At 41.6% G+C, this 22,930-nt stretch overlaps 1 protein-coding gene across 1 annotated transcript in view; it reads right to left on the bottom strand.

Annotated features, from left to right (window-relative positions):
• Positions 1-21,067, bottom strand: part of LOC106561988 (cadherin-11) — a 75,894-nt gene extending 54,827 nt beyond the window's left edge. Inside the window, exon 1 of the mRNA XM_014126497.2 lies at positions 20,595-21,067. The gene's annotated coding sequence lies outside the window, so the exon portion shown is untranslated. The remainder of the gene's footprint in view (positions 1-20,594) is intronic.
• Between the last annotated feature and the right edge of the window lie 1,863 nt (positions 21,068-22,930).

The following is a 22,930-nucleotide window of genomic DNA, read 5'->3' as shown; positions in this document are numbered from 1 at the left end:
CAGCATAACCCCTGATCATTTACACCCACATTTTTCATGGATTTAAAAATATATAACCATCAGTATGAGCTACTATACACCTGGCATATTTATGGGCCTAACAGGTGAGCCTTTACATTTTTTATCGAATTGTGTCTGACTCTGCCCTTTAGCTATTTCTATGGCAACCTGCCAAACCCTGAGCAGGAGATGGGAGCAGATAAAGGCACCAAGGACAAGGGTACAAGAAACGTCAGCGTTTCCGCCAAACACAAATCTAACTGTGAGGCATGCAAGCGCCCCCTCTTTCAAAGCCGCATTGGCAAATAGTTTTTTTAATGCTTTATTCAAGTGGATGTGCTGAGACCAAGGCTGCTGCACCTCTCTCGAAAGAACAGAAGACACTGGCTGTGTCTGAATATCCAGACTAGTGTGCTACATACTTAAATTGTATTCTATGTACTCATTGTCGCATACTTTTTAGCACGTACTGTTTTAGTAAAAAGCATGCAGTACGCCACAGCCGCAACTCATTTCAAATTCGATAAAATTCTCTAAACTCTGAATAGAATAGGAATGGAGTTATAGGCCTACTCAGGCTGGTTATAGGCAGAGTATCACATTCGACCTATACCATGGCCCATATAGCCAATCTATCCTATTTAAAAAGGACAGAAGACAGAAACAGATCATTAGGTTCCACTTCAACATACAATATTCATCCATGAAATCAAAGCACTGTAACATAAGTACCAGTCAAAAGTTTGGACACACCTACTCATTCAAGGGTTTTTCCTTATCTTTACTATTTTCTACGTTGTAGAATAAGACATCAAAACTACGAAATTACACATATGGAATCATGTAGTTATCAAAAAAGTATTAAACAAATTAGATTCTTAGATTCTTCAAAGGAGCCACTCTTTGGGCTCCTGAGTGGCGCAGCGGTCTAAGGCACTGCATCTCAGTGCACGAGGCGTCACTACAGTCCCTAGTTCGAATTCAGGCTGTATCACATCTGGCCGTGATTGGGAGTCCCATAGGCCGGGATAGGCTCTCATTGTAAATAAGAATTTGTTCTTAACTGGCTTGCTTGGTTAAATAAAGGTTACACATTGCCTAAGATGAAGTCTACGGTGTATTGCATAGTCATCACTTAGGAAGCCATTGAATAAACCAGAGCTCTGCTGTAACTATGGAGAGTAGTTCAAATGGAAGCAGCTGTCAGGCCTGCAATAATACATCTGGTCTTCAAAAGAAAAGTAGGTTTCCTCCTAGTGTAAAGTAAATAAAAGGTGAATGGTTTGATTGTTGGGAAAGGAGGGCTAAGTACTAACGGGAATGAGCATTTTGGGCAGCACATGAAAATACTACCGTTTTACACTATAGAAAATAGAAAATGGGGCTTGTTGGCTCCCTTGTGTGTATTGGTGGGAGTGTCAGGGGTGACAGGTTTTAATATGGTATGGGGCCTGGTGTTCTGGTAGAAGAGACATGCCTTCCCATCTCCCACTCCTGTCCTCCATTACGATCAGGCCCTCATTTCTACACCCATCTGAGTGTCATGTTAATGACAGCCCTGCTGGAGATTACAGCCCCCATGTCCTTGCGGGAGTGACAAGCATCGTTCAGCCCACAGTCGTTTCCATTGAGCAGGTCATGACATACCTGGTCCTCCACTGGTTGTGCTGCTCATACTCAACTGCCTCAATTAGAATGGGAAAAAATATATTTCCTTGAAGGGATATTTCAGGATTTTGGCAATGAAGCCCTTTAACTACAGTACCAGTCAAAAGTATGGACACACCTACTCATTCCAGAGTTATTCTTTATTTCTTCTATTTTCTACATTGTAGAATAACAGTGAAGATATCAAATATGGGATAACACATATGGAATCATGTAGTAACCAAAAAAGTGTTAAACAAATCAATATATATTTTATATTTGAGATTCTTCACAGTAGCCACCTTTTGCCTTGATGACAGCTTGGCACACTAACAGGTGTGCCTTGTTAAAAGTTAATTTGTGGAATTTCTTTCCTTCTTAATGAATTTGAGCCAATCAGTTGTGTTGTGACAAGGTAGGGGTGGTATACAGAAGATAGCCCTATTTGGTAAAAGACCAAGTCTATATTATGGCAAGAACAGCTCAAATAAGCAAAGAGAAATGACAGTCCATCATTACTTTAAGACATGAAGGTCAGTCACAGAACATTTCAAGAACTTTGAAAGTGCAGTCGCAAAAACCATCAAGCGCTATGATGAATCTGGCTATCAGAACCAGAATTAACTCTGCTGCAGACGATAAGTTCATTACAGTTAACAGACTCTGAAATTGCAGCCCAAATGTCTGTTACAGAGTTCAAGTAACTTTTCAAAACAGAGTTCAAGCAACTGTTCAAAAGAGACTGCGTGAATCAGGCCTTCGTGGTTTAATTGCTGCAAAGAAACCACTACTAAAGGACACCAATAAGAAGAAGAGACTTGCTTGGGCCAAGAAACACGAGCAATGGGACATTAGACCGGTTGAAATCTGTCCTTTGGTCTGATGAGTCCAAATGTGAGATTTTTGATACCAACCGCCGTGTCTTTGTGAAACGCAGAGTAGGTGAACGGATGATCTCCGCATGTGTGGTTCCCACCGTAAAGCATGCAGGAGGATGTGTGATGGTGTGGGGTGCTTTGGCAGTGACACAATCTTTGATTTATTTAGAATTCAAGGCACAATTAAGCAGCATGGCTACCACAGAATTCTGCAGCGATACGCCATCCCATGTTTGTGCTTGGTGGGACCGTCATTTGTTTTTCAACAGGAAAATGACCCAATACACCTCCAGGCTGTGTAAGGGCTATTTGACCAAGAAGGAGAGTGATGGAGTGTTACATCAGATGACCTGGCCTCCACAGTCACCCGACTTCAACCAAATTGAGATGGTTTGGGATAAGTTGGACCGCAGAGTGAAGGAAAATCAGCTAACAAGTGCTCAGCATATGTGGGAACTCCTTCAAGACTGTTGGAAATGCATGTGCAAAGCTGTCATCAAGACAAAGGGTGGCTACTTTCAACAATCTAAAATCAAATATATATTTTGATTTATTTAACACTTTTTTGCTTACTACATGATTCCATGTGTGTTATTTCATAGTTTTGATGTCTTCATTATTAATCTACATTGTAGAAAATAGTAAAAATAAAGAAAAACCCTTGAATAAGTAAGACGAATTCGTGGATACCATGTTTTATGTTTCTGTGTGCAGTTTGAAGGAAGTTGCTAACTAGTGTTAGCGCAATGACTGGAAGTCTATGGTAACTCCAAGCATGCTGGTAGATACCATAGACTTCCAGGCATTGAGCTAATGCTAGTTAGCATTGTCTTGCAAAACTACCTCTAACTTCCTTCATACTGGATGCAGAGATATCCATGAGTTCATCTGACTCTGGGGAAGTAGACGGCCAAAATCCCAAAGTATCCCTTTAATGGACACCTACACCTGGGCCACCCACAATGGCAGCCACTTAACCCATGTAGTACTCATTTCTGCCCTGCTGTAAAACTCATCCCAAGAAACAAAGGCCATGGAAAGATTGCCAAACTGCTTTCAATTACCTACAATTTAATCTCAAGACTTTAAATTATTCTCAGAAGAAAAGTTTTAAAGTAACAGTTATAAAGATATCCGTAGATATGAGGGAGTTAAAAGAGGTAGGAAATTAGCTGAAACTTGGCCTCATACCAATCAGTGGGGTCTAAAATACTTTAATGCACTTTCCAAACACACAGAATGAGAAATAACCCAGAGGGGCCTCCAGTCACGGAAAAGCCATCTCATTGGAGGCTGACAAACAGCCCTGGGACAGAAATCAAAATGGCTTCCCTGCAGACACAGTGGAGGAGCTGGTGGGGTCTAATAGGTGCCAATTCCAGAGTGGTGAATGGGTTCACTGATGCAAAGCTACCCTGACAGTTTGAAACAACCCAAGTGAACAATACATAATAGATGCAAGAGGAAAACTTTTTCTTTCTTTCTTTTCTCTCTTTTTTCCCTCTTTCAGTTTTAGCATTGTCTGCCATATTACCCATGGAGTCAAATTGAAAGTGACAACATACTTCAAACTCTTTCAGACAGTGCTGAGTGTGCTGCTGTCCAGGGGAAGAGTGTAGTCAGTATTGACCAGTCCCCTTTCCAGCGTCCTGAATCAAGGGGTCTGGCTCAGGAGAAGAGAAGGAGGGCCTCAAACCTTCATTGTTGCGAGCTGATAAAGAGATTAGGGCACTGTGAAAAGAAGCAGGACTGAATATCCCAGCATCTGAGATGCCTGTATGAAAGGGCCATTGTGGCCCTGGTACACATCCTGCCTTCCCTTAACACTTGACAACCAAAACAGTGGACAAGAGAATTCCTGTGTCAGACAAAACACTCCTTTTCCGCACCAAAGGTTTATCAGCCTCATTTACAAATGTATGCCTTTGTGACCAAATAATTCCCCATTAGCAAAGCTACTAGAAGCAGAACTAAATCAATTATTCACAGATTCGCTGGTCTTAATGGTTAAAAAAAAGAAATAAAACCATCTTCAAGACCACATGACTGAGTGCAGAAAAATACGCTGATCAAAAAGTGCCACAGCATCAGTATGAAAACATGTGGTGGCAAGGTTTTTTCCTCTAGCCTTTGTGTTTGACTGGTTTGTGTGGTTAGAATCTGCACGTCAAAAGCAGAGAAAGCATTTGAGTGGGCCACCAGATGTTCCATTGCAATGGGATTCACATGCATACAGCCTCTTCCCCCTTCCCTATTGATTCCCATACAATTTCCCCTGGAGGAAATTAGAACTTCAGATGTGCAAAATTAAATAAACAAATGTAATCAATGATACTCCATTTCCTATTATAATGACAAATAAAATAAAAAATGAGAAACGGGAGAAAATCATTTGTATACCTATACAATTTTAATGCATCCAGGATGGAAGCGAAGACCACATTATACCACAGTACATAGCCTGCATCCTTCTTCCACAAGAAGTAAACAAACTACTGATGATCATCCGCGGGGGGGGGGATTTTTGTTTCATAATTCATACGAGACAGATTTCGTTCCATGGATAATTCTGAAGCTCAGAAGATCGCTGGAACAAAGCTGTGAATGCCTAAAGACCACATAAAGGTTTTCAATGAGTCAACAGACAATGAGTGCATCTGGTCTCCTTGTTTCACCCCAGTATGTTAAGGCGTATAATGCCCTAACAGCTGCTACAGTATGTGCTGACTCCACTTCCCCTTACATGTGTGGTAACTTTCCGATGAATTCAAAAACCTTTGACTCACCAACTCCCTTTCCTCTGAAATACATGCTCACTCTTGGAACATATGCAGCTAGTCCAAGGTTTACTTCATAGTTGTTTTATATCAGTAACACTATATTACATTCTCCAGACAATTCCTAATTGGCCTCTGGATAGAGCCTTTTATTTCAACTTGTAGAGCTGATCCCTTTGTGTAACCTTCTGCTGACATTGTGACCCCTTCTGAGGCAGAGGGTGACCAAAGGACTGAGACAACTGGGAGCAGATCCTGATTATTCACGCTCCATGGAATTGTCTGAATGCAGGATTGAAAGTATTAGTATACATTTCCAAAGCTTTTAAGACCGCATATATCCCAGTTATAGCATGGAGGCCTTAGGGCTCTGTTTTGTCTTACTGTCCTCCAGCTGTGACTGATAAGATGACGCCTGGTCAAAGTGATCTTGGATTCCCCAAGGAAGACAGGCCTACATCACACAGACACATTAAATCCAGTATTTTTTTTATATTTTTTTTGTGAAAGGTGCTGAGAGGAGAGCCTGGCTGACTGGCGGGGTGCTAACAGACTGATGAGGGATAATACCAAGTGAAGGAGCCTCAGCTCAGACAGAAGAGGCTGATAGGACTGCTGCTGAGCTCTGAGAGGAGGGGGAGGCCTGAGATGAAGAGTGAAGGAAAAGCAGCCAACAAGTGCTCAGCGTGTGTGGGAACTCCTTCAAGACTGTTGGAAAAGCATTCCAGGTGAAGCTGGATGATAGAATGCCAAGAGTGTCCAAAGCTGTCATCAGGACAAATGGTGGCTACTTTGAAGAATATAAAATATATTTTGATTTGTTTAACACTTTTTGGTTACTACATGATTCCATATTTGTTATTTCATAGCTTTGATGTCTTCACTATTATTCTACAATGTAGAAAAGAGTAACAAATTAAGAAAAACCCTTGAATGGGTAGGTGTGTCCAAACTTTTGACTGGTTCTGTACTTCCCTAGAGTAAGATGAACCATTTTTATGCAGTTTGAAGGAAGTTGCTAACTAGTGCAATGACTGGAAGTCTATGGTAACTCCAAGCATGCTAGTAGATACCTTAGACTTCCAGTCAGTGTGCTAATGCTAAACTACAGTACCTCTAACTTCCTTCATACTGGATGCAGAGAAATAAAAATGGTATCCTGGAGTTTATTTGACTCTGGGGAAGTAGACGGCCAAAATCCCAAAGTATCCCTTTAATGGACACCTACCCCTGGGCCACCCACAATGCCCTGCTGCAAAACTCATCCCAAGAAACAAAGACCATGGAAAAATTGCCAAACTGCTTTCAATTACCTACAATATAATCTCAAGACTTTACATTATTCTCAGAAGAAAAGTTTTAAACTAACAGTTATAAAGAAATCTCTAGAATTCTGACTGAAGTTTGCAGAGAGGTAGAGGTAGTGAGGTAGCAGGTGGACAACACTAAGAAAGGCCAGGCAGCCTGAGATAAATAGGGAGAAGTTTCACAATCCTTTATTTCAGATAGTGTGACATTTACAGTCCCTACTCTGAGGGGAGAAGAAGCCGGACACAGCTTTTGGCCTTCACTTTATTATAAGCAGCACCTCCACAATATACACTCACCGGAAAATGTATTAGGTACACCACCCCATTCACGAAAATTGATCTCTCCTACTGACAGTGAGTCACGTGGCCGTGGCTTGCTATACAGTATAAAGCAGGCAGACAGGCATCGAGGCATTCAGTTACTCTTCGATTGAAAATTGGAATGGGCAAAACGAGTGACCTAAGTGACTTTGAGAGTGGTATGATTGTCGGTGCCAGGCGTGCTGGATCCAGTATCTCAGAAACAACCGCCCTCCTGGGTTTTTCATGCAAGACAGTGTCTAGGTTTTACAAATAATGGTGCGACAAACTAAAAACATCCAGTCAGCGGCAGTCCAGTGGGCGAAAACAGCTCATTGATGAGAGAGGTCGTAGAGGAATGGCAAGAATCGTGCAAGCGGGCAACAAACAGACAAATAACAGCACAGTACAACAGTGGTATGCAGAAGGGCATCTCGAAACGCACAACTCGTCGGTCCTTGTCACGGATGGACTATTGCAGCTGACGACCACACCACGTTCCACTCCTATCAGCTTTAAAACAAGAAGAAGAGGCTCCAGTGGGCACTCAATCACCAACACTGGGCAATTGAGGAGTGGAAAAACATTGCCTGGAACATGACAGTGAGTTCAGTTTACTTGAGTGGGCTGCGCAGGACCCAGACCTCAATCCAATAGAGCATCTTTGGGATGAGATGGAACGGGCTGTTTGCAGCATGAATGTACCGCCATCAAATCTGCAGCAACTGCGTGATGCCATCACGTCAGCATGGACCAACATCCCTGCGGAACGTTTCTGACACCTTGTGGAATGCCAGTTCTGGAGGCAAAGGGTGGTCCGACCCGGTACAATGGGTGTACCTAATAAACAGACACAATGAAGAAAATAAGGACAGTGAAAATGAAAAGGCCTATTGAAATATGTGTTGCCTCTTACAGTCTCGATCTATCAAGCTTCCAATCCAATTTCATACGTTGTATTGCATTTCCAATGTTACTATCAAAACCCTGCTTTCCCCAGAAAAACACATTATCAATCCTAGCTACAGTACCTCCCATGGAGTAGCCCAAAAAGTTGGTGAAAATAAGACCCTTTTCAAAGTGTCTTCAGACAGTATGGGAGGACTTTTCCAAATATAAGCCAGCATCTCATTCAAAATTACATACAAATGAATGCAAAAGAACCAGACACTGTGAAACACTGTTATTTCCACCTGCCATTCTCTGTTACTTTGCTAAATTCAGCTAATTTCACAGGCTGCTGAAGCAACTGATACACATTCAAAGATGGAATATGCATCCGTGATTCACATGGTCTCTTTTCACATCTACAGATACAACTTTCAAATAGCTACATATCAACATAAATTTGAACAACAAGCAGGTTGTGATTCTCAGTTCGGTTTCATTCATTCTTTCATAATCCTCCAAGACTTATAATTAGACCATATAACGATGAGTGCACATCTCTGTAAAGTTTAATTGCCCTGAATCTCACACCGCCAATAGGCACAGCAACGGATAAAAGGAAGAAAGCTAGAGTAAGCATTAGCTTATTATGCAAATGTGTCACCATATGCCAGCAAATAATGAATGAACCCGGTGCACTTAGCACTCTGATTGCAGACTACGGGTGATTTATAAATCAAAAATATGTTATCTTAGCATTAGAGCACCGGGGAGGATGGGCTGCACAGTTAGCGACTGTGTGTTCCATCTTAGTGGTTCCTCTAAACAGAAACACTTTCCTCCTTTGTGCACTTTTTGTTTAGGTGCTTTCTGTAGTTGACTGGGATGGTGTGGGGGGCAACCAACAATTAGGGTTATTGCAGATGTAGAGTGGGTGTAACGGAGCCTGTCATTGCTAATCCATTCCTCCTCCACCCCTTACAAGGCTAAAAAGGAAAGTAAGTGTTGAGGTTGACTACAAGGTGCACCTCCGAGATCCTTAAGATTATTGTTTTCAACCAGGGGTCTGCATTTATACTTCGGTCTTAGGTCAATGCAACAGTGTTTTCTGTATATTTTTAGCTGTCAGCAATTCCAGAGTAAACCAACACCGTAATGACATACTGCATAGCTGTGCTGAATGAATGGAATCCTCTGTGTAATAGTATCTTATTAAAAATGTCAAAAGCACCATTGTTCAGCGAGCTCATTTATTTGGTCCTTCCCTCGCTCCCCTTAGTGCCCTTGCTTATTTAACCTACAGTACAATGGCATTAGATGTCAAGTGCAAAGTCCTATCACAATTATGCATGACACGTCTGCTAATTAATTGGAGCAACAGTGCAGAAAAGCACCATGCAGTGACTGTCAGTTGTCAGTGAAAAACAAACAGACTATACCCAACAAACAGCATATACACTTTTATAATCTTTGAAATGGAAAAGCTATGCTAGTCCCCTCTGCTCTCAGGAAAGTAGGGCTAAGAAGGTATCCTAAGGCCTGGGAGAGAACTCAGCCATATTACCATACAGTATATTGAAGCTAAATCCCTTATGGACTGTGTTCTATTTTTAAAGGTCAGCTTGTCCATGGCTCTTATCAAAGCAGTTTCTTTCGATTATGCCATGAGAAAATTGATTTAGGAATCAAGTTTGAACTGAAAATACAGGACCTATTGCATACATTCATACCTTAGATTTTTTATTCATGGAAAAGTGGTGGGATGCAAGCATAATATATCAGATAATATTGTCAATGTCTATTGTCTTTTTCTTGGAAGACAAAAAATGATGGTAGTGACTTCAGACTTCAGTACATTCTCAAAGTATTCAGACTCTTTCCCTTTATCCAGATTTTTGTTAAGTTACAGCCTATTCTAAAATTGATTAAATAAAAAATTCCTCATCAATCTGCACACAATACCCCATAATGAAAAAGGCTTTTAGATTTTTTTGCACATGAAAAAAATTATACAGAAGTATTCAGCCCCTTTGCTATGAGACTCGAAATTGAGATCAGGTGCATCCTGTTTCCATTGATCATCCTTGAGATGTTTCTACAACTTGATTGGAGTCAACTATTTGTAAATTCAATTGATTGGACATGATTTGGAAAGGCACACACATGTCTATATAAGGTCCCACAGTTGACAGTGCATGTAAGAGCAAAAACCAAGCCATGAGGTCGAAGGAATTGTCCATAGAGCTCCGAGACAAGATTGTGTCGAGACCCAGATCTGGGGAAGGGTACCAAAACATTTCTGCAGTATTGAAGGACCCCAAGAACACAGTGGACTCCATCATTCTTAAATGTAAGAAGTTTGGAACCACCAAGACTCTTCCAAGAGCTGGCCACCCTCCCAAACTGAGTAATTGGGGCATGGTCACTCTGATAGAGCTCCAGAGTTCCAGAGATGGGAGAACCTTCCAGAGATGGGAGAACCTTCCAGAAATACAACCATCTCTGCAGCACTACACCAATCAGGCCTATACGGTAGAGTGGCCAGACGGAAGCCACTCCTCAGTAAAAGGCACATGACAGTGGAGTTGCAAAGTTAAGCCCGGGAATTTGGGGAATTTTACTTACATTCATCAAAAAAGTTAGCTTATAACAGTGAACCTTTTTTGTGGGATACACATAAGGCAATTCTGGTCTTGTGGCATATTTTGGTTAAACTATCCCCAATTCAATGGATTGCAACCCTCTGCATGCACAGTGCATTCTTCCATCACATGTGCAGTGCACTCTTCCAGCTGATTCTCTAGATCTTGCACACTAATGAGATGCTATTGAGCACATACTACTACACTGTCTGAGCCAAGGACTACATGCTTTCTGGTAAGTTTTGATTACAATACTGGGTGGGGTGAATATATTTTATAGGACATACATGATTTTTTGTTAACTAGTAAATAGTAGCCTACAGCAAAGTGCATTTAAATCATTTCTAACTTGATAACAATTTCTGCTACTTAGTTTTTGCTACCATGTGGGTTTTAGCTTGTTTGAGCCTGCTAACTGAGGAGTGTTAATTCACCTGTTTCCATTCATGTTTCATTTTAAAACATTTATCTTACAAATGAGTTGTTTAATCTAACTGCTTAACTATTTATCTGTACATGGAAATGTATTTGTTGATGATTCTTTACTCATTTTTTCTCATCTTTACTGGAAAATGCCACGGGCACTATCTGATCTGTGGAGACATTTCACTGCAGCTAATGTAGAAGGAAAAGCTGTGTACATTTGCAAATACTGTGCCAAATCATATGTGAAGAATGCAACAAAGATGCAGAATCATCTGACCAAGTGCATACAGTTCCCTCAGTGCTCACAACAAGCAACCTCTGACAAAAGTCCCTCTAGTTCTATTAGAGGTGAAAATGATGAATCAGACACCTAATCAATAGCAACAGGTCATAGTCCTCCTGGAATCAGAAGTTTTTTTGACTCAATGGAGGAACGTAGTCAGAGAAATGCTGATGAATGTCTTGCTTGAGCTGTGTATGCAACTGGTTTACCTCTGATGCTCACAGGCAATGTGTATTGGAAGAGATTTCTGAATGTTCTTCACCCAACATACACCCCTCCAACCAGACATGGTTTATCTACTAATTTGCTGGATGCAGAGTTCAACAGAGTTCAAGTAAAGGTCAAGCAAATCATAGAGAAAGCAGAATGTATTGCAATCATCTCTGATGGGTGGTCAAATGTTCGTGCGCAAGGAATAATTAACTACATCTCCACCCCTCAACCAATATTCTACAAGAGCACAGACACAAGGGACAACAGACACACCGCAGATGACATTGCAGATGATCTGAAGGCAATCATCAATGACCTTGGACCACTGAAGGTATTTGCACTGGTGACAGACAATGCTGTGAACATGAAGGCTGCTTGGTCTAAGTAGAGGAGTCCTACCCTCACATCACACCCATTGGCTGTGCTGCTCATGCATTGAATCTGCTCCTCAAGGACATCATGGCACTGAAAACAATGGATAAACTCTAGAAGAGAGCCAAGGAAATGGTATAGGTATGTGAATGGTCATCAAGTTATAGCAGCCATCTACCTCACCAAGCAAAGTGAGAAGAATAAGAGCACCACATTGAAGCTGCCCAGCAACACCCGTTGGGGTGGTGTTGTCATCATGTTTGACAGTCTCCTGGAGGGGAAGGAGTCTCTCCAAGAAATGGCCATATCACAGTCTGCCAATATGGACAGCCCCATCAAGAGGATCCTCCTGGATGATGTATTTTGGGAGAGAGTGGTAAGCAGCCTGAAACTACTGAAACCTATAGCAGTAGCCATTGTACGGATTGAGGGAGACAAAGCCATCCTGTCTGATGTTCAGACTCTGCTTGAAGATGTAAGAGAATAAATCCGTACTGCCCGGCCCAGTTCACTGTTGCGCCAAGCAGAGAAAACTGCAGTTCTGAAATACATCAAAAAGTGTGAAGACTTCTGCCTGAAGCCCATACACGCCGCAGCGTGCATGTTGGACCCAAAGTATGCTGGCAAGAGCATCCTGTCTGGTGCAGAGATCAACAAGGCCTATGGTGTCATCACTACCGTGTCTCGCCACCTTGGCCTGGATGAGGCCAAGGTTCTTGGCAGTCTGGCGAAGTACACTTCCAAGCAAGGGCTTTGGGATGGAGATATGGCAGTCATGCAGTCATGCATACATATCTCATCAGCCACCTGGTGGAAGGGACTTTGTGGATCTGAGGCTCTTTCCCCTGTTGCCTCCATCATCCTCCAAATCCCACCAACATCAGCCGCCTCAGAGTGCAACTGGTCCTTGTTTGGGAACACACAGCACACCAAAGCACGCAACAGGCTGACCAATACAATGGTTGTAAAGATTGGTGGACATCCATGGCAAATTTGAGGCTTTTTGAGCCTGACAACGAGCCATCCTCAACAAAGTTGGAAAGTGACAGTGATGAGGCCTCGGACTCTGATGTTCAAGAGGTGGACATTGAGGAGGTCCAGGGAGAAGACATGGAAGCCTGAGAGGAAGACCAGACCAAAGCTTTAGTTTCTAGACTATCATTTTACAGATGTATGTTGAAAACGTTTTTGGGAGATGCGATCGATCATTGGGGATCATTCAATATTCCCTTTCTTTTGTTGTTCAGTGAAATCATTCCATGTGAAGAGTCAACTCATTTCATTACAGTTCAACTAAAAAATATATTTTTTGATTCCTATTGGAAGTATTTAATCATTTGCAATTATGTCTACTTTTGATAAGGTAAAAGGTTTATGTTTCTGTCTCCATATGATATGGTAAATATATCCAATGCAAAAAACATCTACATTTAAATGGTATTAATATTAATTTGCAAATATTTCTGTTAATTCCCATATATTCCCATTAATTCCCATATATTCCCGTTAATTCCCACAGAAAGTTTCCACCTCTGAATATTCCCCAAATTGTGCAACCCTACATGACAGCCCACTTGGAGTTTGCTAAATGGCACTTAAAGGACTTTTAGAGAAAAAAGAATCTCTGGTCTGATGAAACCAAGATTGAACTCCTTGGCCTGAATGCCAAACACACAGCCAAGACAATGCAAGAGTGGCTTCGTGACAAGTCTGTGTTTGTCACATGCGCCGAATACAACAGGTGTGGAACTTATAGTGAAATGCTTACTTACAAGCCCTTAACCAACAATGCAGTTTTAAGAAAAATACCAAAAAAACCTAAGAAATAAAAGTAACAAATAATTAAATAGCAGCAGTAAAATAACAATAGTGAGGGTATATTTACAGGGGGTACCGGGGCACCGGTTAGACAAGGTAATTGAGGTAATATATACATGTAGGTCGAGTTATTAAAGTGACTATGCATAGATAATGACAGAGTTATTAGTAAGGGGGGGGGCAATGCAAATAGTCTGGGGTAGCCATTTGATTAGATGTTCAGGAGTCTTATGGCTGTAGAAGCTGTTTAGAAACCTCTTGGATCTAGACTTGGCGCTCTGGTACCACTTGCCGTGTGGTAGCAGAGAGAACAGTCTATGACTAGGGTGGCTGGAGTCTGACAATTTTTAGGGCTTTCCTCTGACAACGCCTGGTATAGAGGTCATGGATGGCAGGAAGCTTGGCCCCGGTGATGTACTGGGCCATACGCACTAATCTCTGTAGCGCCTTGCCGTCGGAGGTCAAGCAGTTTCCATACCAGGCAATTATCAAACCTGTCAGGATGCTCTCGATGGTGCAGCTGTAGAACATTTTGAGGATCTGAGGACCCATGCCAAATATTTTCAGTCTCCTGAGGGGGAATAGGTTTTTTCATGCCCTCTTCACGACTGTCTTGGTGTGCTTGGGCCCTGTTAGTTTGTTGGTGATGTGGACACCAATGTGGACACCAACCTGCTCTACTACAGCCCCGTCGATGAGAATGGAGGTGTGCTCGTTCCTAATTTTTCTGGAGTCCACAATAATCTCCTTTGTCTTGATCATGTTGAGGGAGAGGTTGTGGTACTTGCACCACACGCTCAGGTCTCTGACCTCCTCCCTATAGGCTGTCTCATCATTGTCGGTGATCAGGCCTACCACTGTTGTGTCATCTGCAAACTTAATGATGGTGTTGGAGTCGTGCCTGGCCGTGCAGTCATGAGTGAACAGGGAGGACAGGAGGGGACTGAGCACGCACCCCTGAAGGGCCCCCATGTTGAGGAGCAGCATGGCGGATGTGTTGTTACCTACCCTTACCACCTGGGGGCGGCCCGTCAGGAAGTCCAGCATCCATTTGCAGAGGGAGGTGTTTAGACCCTGGGTCCTTAGCTTTGTGATGAGCGTTGAGGGCACTATGGTGTGGAACGCTGAGCTGTAGTCAATGAATAGTATTCTCACATACGTAGGTGTTCCTTTTGTCCAGGTGTGGAGTGCAATAGAGATTGCATCATCTGTGAATCTGTTGGGGCGGTATGCAAATTGGAGTGGATCTAGGGTTTCTGGGATAATGTGAGCCATGAGCAGCCTTTCAAAGCACTTCATGGCTACAGACGTGCGTGCTACAGGTCTGTAGTCATTTAGGCAGGTTACCTTAGTGTTCTGCTTGAAACATGTTGGTATTACAGACTCAGACAGGGAGAAGTTGAAAATGTCAGTGAAGACACTTGCCAGTTGGTCAGCGCACGCTCACAGTACACGTCCTGGTAATCCACCTGGCCCTGCAGCCTTTTGAATGTTGACCTGTTTATAGGTCTTACTCACATCGGCTGCGGAGAGTGTGAACACACAGTCGTCCGGAACAGCTGATGCTCTCATGCATGTTTCAGTGTTACTTGCCTCGAAGCAAGCATAGAAGTAATTTTGCTCGTCTGGTAGGCTCGTGCCACTGGGCAGCTCTCGGCTGTACTACCCTTTGTAGTCTGTAATAGTTTGCAAGCCCTGCCACATCCGAGGAGCATCCGAGCTGGTGTAGTACGATTCGATCTTAGTCCTGTATTGACGCTTTGCCTGTTTGATGGTTCGTCAAAGGGCATAGTGAGATTTCTTATAAGCTTCCGGGTTAGCTTCCGGGTTAGAGTCCCGCTCCTTGAAAGCGGCAGCTCTACCCTTTAGCTCAGTGTGGATGTTGCCTGCTGTGCAGCGACGTTACCCATCCAAGATACTCAGAGCAAATGTACGGTACAAAACTTGCCGTTCTCAATAAAATATGGAATTGTATAATTTTGTGTGACTTTTACCCCCTTTTCCCAAGTGCATGTGATCCAAAAATGTATACACACAGAAGTTATGAGGGGAAATTTGTTAGAACATCATGACAAGCATCCAGCTTAAAGAAAAGCAATATCATAATGCGCCATTTGATCAAAGTGTGAATTGTACATCAGAGAAAGACTATGCATGCTGCTGCCAGACATCAAATCCAGTTCAGCCAACATGCCCCCTCCAGGAAACAGGAAGGTTAATAAAGGCATTAGAATGTCCTGAGAGGCCTGTTTTAATGAGTGGATAATTCAGACTGCAACACTGGTACGGTAAATGAGGCCCTACCTAAATCAACCCCATAATCAGTTAAGCTTACATGCAGCATTTGGCATGTTGGCCTTCAGTATGTTAAGCTTGTGCTTTTGACACGCATATGGACACAGTTTGAGCATGTGTCCACATATCCACACTCACATAGATGCGATTGCTCATATCATACACAAAGCTTGTGCACAGCTTCAGAGTTGATCACCAGCAATAAGGTATGACATATTCCCGTGCACTTTCAAAGCTACCCTTCTATACACAATTTCTAGAGAGTATTATAAACTGGGTGGTTTAAGCCCTGAATTCTGATTGACTGGTATGACAAAAAGTTTAGTTTTACTGCTCTAATTACGTTAGAGTTGTAAATTATCTAATTACGGACTTAAAAGGTATCACTAGTCACTTTAAATAATGCCACTTTAATAATGTTTACATAGAGGTATCACTTGTCATTTTAAATAATGCCACTTTAATAATGTTTACAAATCCTACATTACCCATCTCATATGTAAATACTATATTCTACACCATCTACTGCATCTTGCCTATGCCGCACGCCATCGCTCATCCATATATTTATTTGTACATATTCTTATTCATCCTTTTACATCTGTGTGTACTTGTGTATATAAGTTAGTTGTTGTGAATTTGTTAAATTACTTGTTAGATTTTACTGCGTAGTCGGAACTAGAAGCACAAGCATTTAGCTACACCCGCATTAACATCTGCTAACCATGTGTATGTGACCAATAAAATTTGATTTGATTTGGTAACCAGTTTATAATAGTAATAAAGCTCCTCGGGGGTTTGTGATATACAATATACCACGGCTAAGGGCTGTGTCCAGGCACTCCGCGTTCTCTCGTGCAGAAGAACAGCGCTTAGCCGTGGTATATTGGCCATATACCACACCTCCTCGGGCCTTATTGCTTAATTAGAACTCCTCCAGTATGTTAATCAGAAGCGTTTCATTAAAATACAATGTTAGAAAGCAAAACATATTTATACACAAGTTACTGTCATGAAAAGGCACCCCAAGGAGAAGGTGGCTATATGGCCTCCATGTTGACACCCTTGAAATAGACATTGACTCACACATAGCCTTGCACTTAAGGGTGAAGATAGGAACTAAATACTTGATATGGCCTTACGAAGAGTCCTTTCAGATTACAATGTTGTACACTAAAGGTGGCATGGAAGGAACATGGTGTTCTGGTCTTGTAGTAAGTATCTTTACACACTCAGGGTCAAGTCTACCAACCCAAGTGCTCTTGTATAAAGGTGTCGTTTTCACACTGAAGAATAGGCATGTAATTTACTTGGACATTCCAACATGTGTTATGACTGTCTTATTCAGCAACACAACAAGTATGTACATAAGTAGAAATAAGTCATGATAATATCGCTTGAAAATGAAATCATTATCAACGATGCTCTTGAGGGTAAGTGGCAGTGTTCTGTGTGACCAAAGTGATGTACCCAGCAATATGCGGAGTGCAACAACAAGGACAGCTTTGAATAAACTTAGCCACGGTCCTACTTTCATCAGAGTCAAGCAATATTAGTACTGCATAATTCTGTAACTATTAATTCAATCTCTAATTTGTCCACCCACTATCAATGCTGTAATTAGTTAAAGAAAATAGATATAAACACTATTCAAGATTATTTTTGTCCAGAATGTTTCATTAAATGAGACTTGGTGGTTATTCTATTACTTGACTATTTCTATCTTAATTCGTCCTCAAAGTCACCGCAAATATCCATCTAAAAAAAAGGACACGGCTAATGTTCAACCAGCTATGCTGTAATACCTTGCTTTCATATCCCATTGCTTGTGCGATAGATGGCGTGGGCATATCATGACTGCCTGAAAGTCACGTCGCCTGACCTTAATATCTGTCACATGACCTGAATGACATGTGTAAAACATAAACACACTGGGAATGAAAAGAAGCCTAGTAGTAACCAAGCAGTAGACACCGAATATCTACTGTCTTAGATTGTGAAATGGTGGGGTACCCTAATCTAGGTCCCACGACATGAGGACAATGATTCAAACCAATCTGTCACCCTACTAGCTGCTGATGGAAGGACACAGACGTCCCATATTAGCATACTATTGAACAGTAACAGGGAAGCAGGGTTAAGAAGTGCCACATATTCAGATAACTTGATGTCTTAATTAGGCTGCCATGCAGGAGGTCTAAGGTCTAGGTTGACATCCACTAATAATTATCCAGGTACTGTGTGTTTAAAAATGGTCATAATGTCATGTCAAGTAATTTGTAGACTACCTTATGATTAGAATCCATACTAAAGGATACATGGCCAAACAAGACTTTGTGCTTTACTGCCAAAATATATTACAATATTAAAATATATTTTCAGCTCAAGTTCGGCAAACTGAGAGCCGACTATTTCTATTTAGCTAATGGCTGTGCATGGAGTCTACATTTTAAAAAGGGCAAACTTTTGAGTCTTTCCTTTTTTTTTTTTTCGTAGAAAAATAACTAATTGAAAAGCTCCAGTTGGCAGTCAAAATAACATATGCCTTTATTTGTTGAAAATGATGGAGTTTCTTCCTCTATCGACCCACAGTAATGTGGAATTGGAATAGCACAGCATGGAGCAGAGCAGGAAACCGGTGCCTCATTTTTCTCCCCTCCCCAGAACTCCAAGGTGGTAACGTGACACCGAAGGTAACAGAAGCCACTGACTAGAAAGATGTTAATCCTGACAAAGTGCCACAGCATTAGCCAGAGCCTCTGTTAGATTGAATTCACCATCCCCTGGGACCATGGGCAACACCGGCAATGGCGCTCCATCTTTTTGAGTGCCCCTCAGAGACTAGTGCCAAGGTACTGTAAGCAAACCCGGCCAGCTGTCCACAGAACAACAGCACCCTCTATTGATTCCTTGAAAACATTTATTTTCTTCCTCTGGAGGTTTCAAGACCTGTAGTTATAGAGGTCTATTCAGTTTTGTCATTCAACTATTTAAGTCTGGTCAGTCAGAAACTAAACCGATCATTCAGAGAATTCAACAGTTAACAGGTAGGCTAACTATGATTCTGAAATGTATTTATTTATTTTATTTTTTCTCAAAACTGATTTTCAAATGTTTTAGTGAATTTGAAATAGAATAGAATAAGGCTATAGAATAAGCGATGAAGCAATCTATGCGATTCTTTGATCTATGTATATCTCAACTATTTTCAGCAGTCATGTCACACACCATCGCCTCTGAGTTGTGATTGGAGCTAAGCCTCCTCTGATGTGACTCACTCACTTCTGGTTGTGCTGCTCAAAAGATTTCACCATCAAGCATTATTACACTTTCATTTTAATTAATTCATTATTGTTTCATCAAATGAAGCATTGGGAATTTATTTGAAGGGTAATATCACCATTAAATACAATTCATTAAATTAAAAACCCTATGATGCGCATTCTTTCTTTTCAACGCCTTGTTAGGGCGTAACACAGATGAATAATATCTGTAAAAGCATGTTCAATAAGGAGAACGTTAAATTAGTATGGTTCCTACAAGAGCACTTGAAGGGAAGCAGGGAAGACATTTCGCTGAGCAACAGTGCGGTGGGAGTAGAGGGGTAGCGGGTGGAGGGGAGATTATTTTCATCTTGAAAGCAGCAATCTTGAGCTGTGGACATGAATACTGATGGTTCTGTGAATACACACAGCCGATGCAATGGGCCAGCTACAAACGCTGTTTTCTTTAGGCTACCTTCTCCCTATGAATAAAACATATTGAAAACATTTTTAGAATGCCTGTGAATTCTGAAATTCACATTTCACATGAATTGCTGAGTAGTTTAGTCTAATAAGATCAATGCAACAAAAAACGTGCCCTAGGCTATATCGCCTTGGTTAGAGACGCAACAAGGGGAAAATTGTTTTTGCCCCATTCAGTTTGTATTCAGTTGTAAATGACACACCAACCTGTTATCACTGTAAAACTGTGACTCAGAAGTAGGCTAAACTAAAGATTCAAACGACTGCTATCAACTGGCAATAAATACAAAAAAAAAATACACAATTTAAGAAATTAAACTGACTTCAAAATATAATATAATAAATTACGAAAAACAAAAACCGTATTATGAATGCAGGCAGGAGAGAAAGTGGAATGTCGTCCCGCATTACAATGAATAGAATATACATTCTACTTGGCTATCCATCCAATTCAGGTTAATTAGCTATTTAACTACAAGCTCTTGATAGGAAATGTATCCCCGTATACCCTACACTTCCAGATAAAGTTACCGTGTACGCTATTCGTCACAAAAACCTGAAAATGGATCGGTGGGGCGCAAATATGTAGTACAGCCTACCGGTGTCAAACTAGCCGTGAATAGTCAATGTGTCATTGGACCGACAGGTTTCCGATTAGAAACGGAGGATATATGAAAAAGTGAACGACATGAGATAATTCGATATAGGCTATGTTTACAGTCCTGATGAGAATCAAAATACCCCCCAAAATAAGTCGCCTATAACCCTAATTTACTGCCTTTAAAGTGCCGGACATACAATGGACACAGTCCACTCAGCTCACGTATTAAATGTATCAAAAATGTCGCATCTGAGGGGTAGGTTTTATCATTTGGAAAAGCAATTTCGGTCCAATCGCAGGACTATCACAATTTCCAGTTGAAATGACTCCAGAAATTGCACAACACAACTGTACTAAAATACATGGATAGGACAAAAACTATGGGCTAAATCCCTTACCTTGCTTGGAGTGAAACCAGACTCAATGTTGTCAGTCCAATGCTTGTGCCATCAGCAGCTCCAGACTATGACCACTTCTTTATGGCTATGAACATCCAACTCGACCCGTCCTTGCGTTATCACTCCTGGTCCAAGCGCCTCTCCTCCAGTGAGTTCCGCTGGATAAGAGAAATGCCGTGGACCGTTTGTGAAGACAGTGGAACTAGACGCCTAGGGAGAGTATAGTATCAAGTGAAAAGGAATAAAACCGTAGCATCCCCAACGAACAATCCGGTGCAGCCGCTTAGGAACGCACGTCCTCTCCAGCTTTCTAGTGAAACGAAATGAAGCTCGCAGATCTTAGTAGCAATGCAAGCAGGATGTCTTGCCGAGGGCGCCTAAATTGATTCACCCCCTTTTCCACTTACTTGCGATACCAGATGGAAGCAGTTTCGCATCTGTCGCACGTTTCCAGACCCAAACAGTGCAAGAGAACAGCGCGAATGGTTACACTAGGTTTAGAAATCTTCCTCCAATCAAAACAGGCGGATGGAAGTAAAGCCCTCCCTGAGAACCGAGGACACTCAAGGGAGATGGAGACAAAACTCATCTTAAAAATAAATCAAATGAAAATAAAAACTTTCCGGATGAATAAGGTGAAATTGTTACAATGCAAAACAGTTTTGCTTCCATTTACAGGTTAGCTTCCCTTCATTATTACCCCTACTAACCAGCCTACTGTACTACGGCCTATGTTGCAATGGTTGAGCCAATGTTTAATTAGGCTGTAGGGAAATACAATTTTTTTTAAGGAAAACCTACAGCTATAGCTTATGGAAGCACATAACATTACGTTGCTATTAGTTAATAACACTGTAAACAGATAACACTTTAGTATTAGCTTTATAACTGCATAGAAACATTGGGAGCTGTGGTAAAGTAGCTAACATGGTGTCTCACGGCCAAGGGAGGTGGCATGTAGGCGCTGGACCTGAAGTCTTTCAGGTGAAGTCAGGTGTTTTATTTAAAGCCAGGTGATCTGTGTTTAGCAGTCAAATTGAATACACACAAATGGATCCAGAAAATATTTTTTTCAAATTAGCTGTCTACCTCCTAACTCTAACCCTAAGGTCTGAAACAGACTGTCATAAATAGGCTACCAGTTGGCAACCCTTGTACCTGGATTCGGTCAAACCGACTCACTTCTCCAGAGAGGTGATGTTACATGTATCTCTCTAAAGGCAAATCAAAACAAATTGTATTTGTCATATGCTTCGGAGACAACAGGTGTAGACTAACAGTGAAATGCTGGGTCCTTTTACAACAATGCAGAGTTAAAGGTAAGATAAAAAAAAAAGAAAATACCATTTTGAAATAGGGACACGAAAGATATCACAGTAGACCTATTAAACTCATAAACATGGCATGACATTCCTAGATGAATCAGCATAGAACAAATTGTGCATACCTCAAAGCAGAAATAATAAAGAGCTCATACATTTATATTCTCAGAATAACAAACAGGGACAAATTAAACCCCTGCTGGAAACATTGTAACAACTGGTATAAACGTTGGTAAAGTGAGTAATATATTACTTTTAATTACTGCAAAATGTATAATAATTAGCGGACCATGTACACTAAGTGCTAACTATGTTTCATAAACCGAATGCTTGTCTGAAAGTTGGCCAAGGTCTAGGCTACCACCAAAACAAGGTGAATGAATCTGTGCATATCTCCAACCACAATAGGCCTATGACTGAAAGTGGTTAGAATGACTTTAATAGTGTTGCTGTTGCAAATAGCTACTGGCATAGCTGTGGGAAGTAGAGGTGCTGAGGGTTGTGCAGCAACCCCTGAAAAATTAAAAATAAATACATATTAATACTAAGTGACTTTCAACGTGGCACCATCATAGGATGCCACCTTTCCAACAAGTCAGTTCGTCAAATGCATGCCATGTTAGAGCTGCCCTGGTCAACTGTAAGTGCTGTTATTGTGAAGTGGAAACGTCTAGGAGCAACAATGGCTCAGCCGTGAAGTGATATGCCACACAAGCTCACAGAACGGGACCGGCGAGTGCTGAAGATCGTCTGTCCTCAGTTGCAACCCTCAACGGATTTGGATTTCCATGGCTGAGCAGCCACACACAAGCCTAAGATCACCATGTGCAATGCCAAGTGTCGGCTGGAACGGTATAAAGCTCGCCGTCATTGGACCCCTTAGTTCCAGTGAAGGGAAATCTTAAAGCTACAGCATACAATGACATTCTAGGATGATTCTGTTCTTCCAACATTGAGGCAACAGTTTGGGGAAGGCCCTAATCTGTTTCAGCTTGACAATGCCCCCTTGGACAA

The sequence above is a fragment of the Salmo salar genome, chromosome ssa11, assembly GCF_905237065.1.
Source record: "Salmo salar chromosome ssa11, Ssal_v3.1, whole genome shotgun sequence".
Taxonomy (NCBI): Eukaryota; Metazoa; Chordata; class Actinopteri; order Salmoniformes; family Salmonidae; genus Salmo; species Salmo salar.
This window is presented reverse-complemented; position numbering and strand designations above follow the sequence as displayed.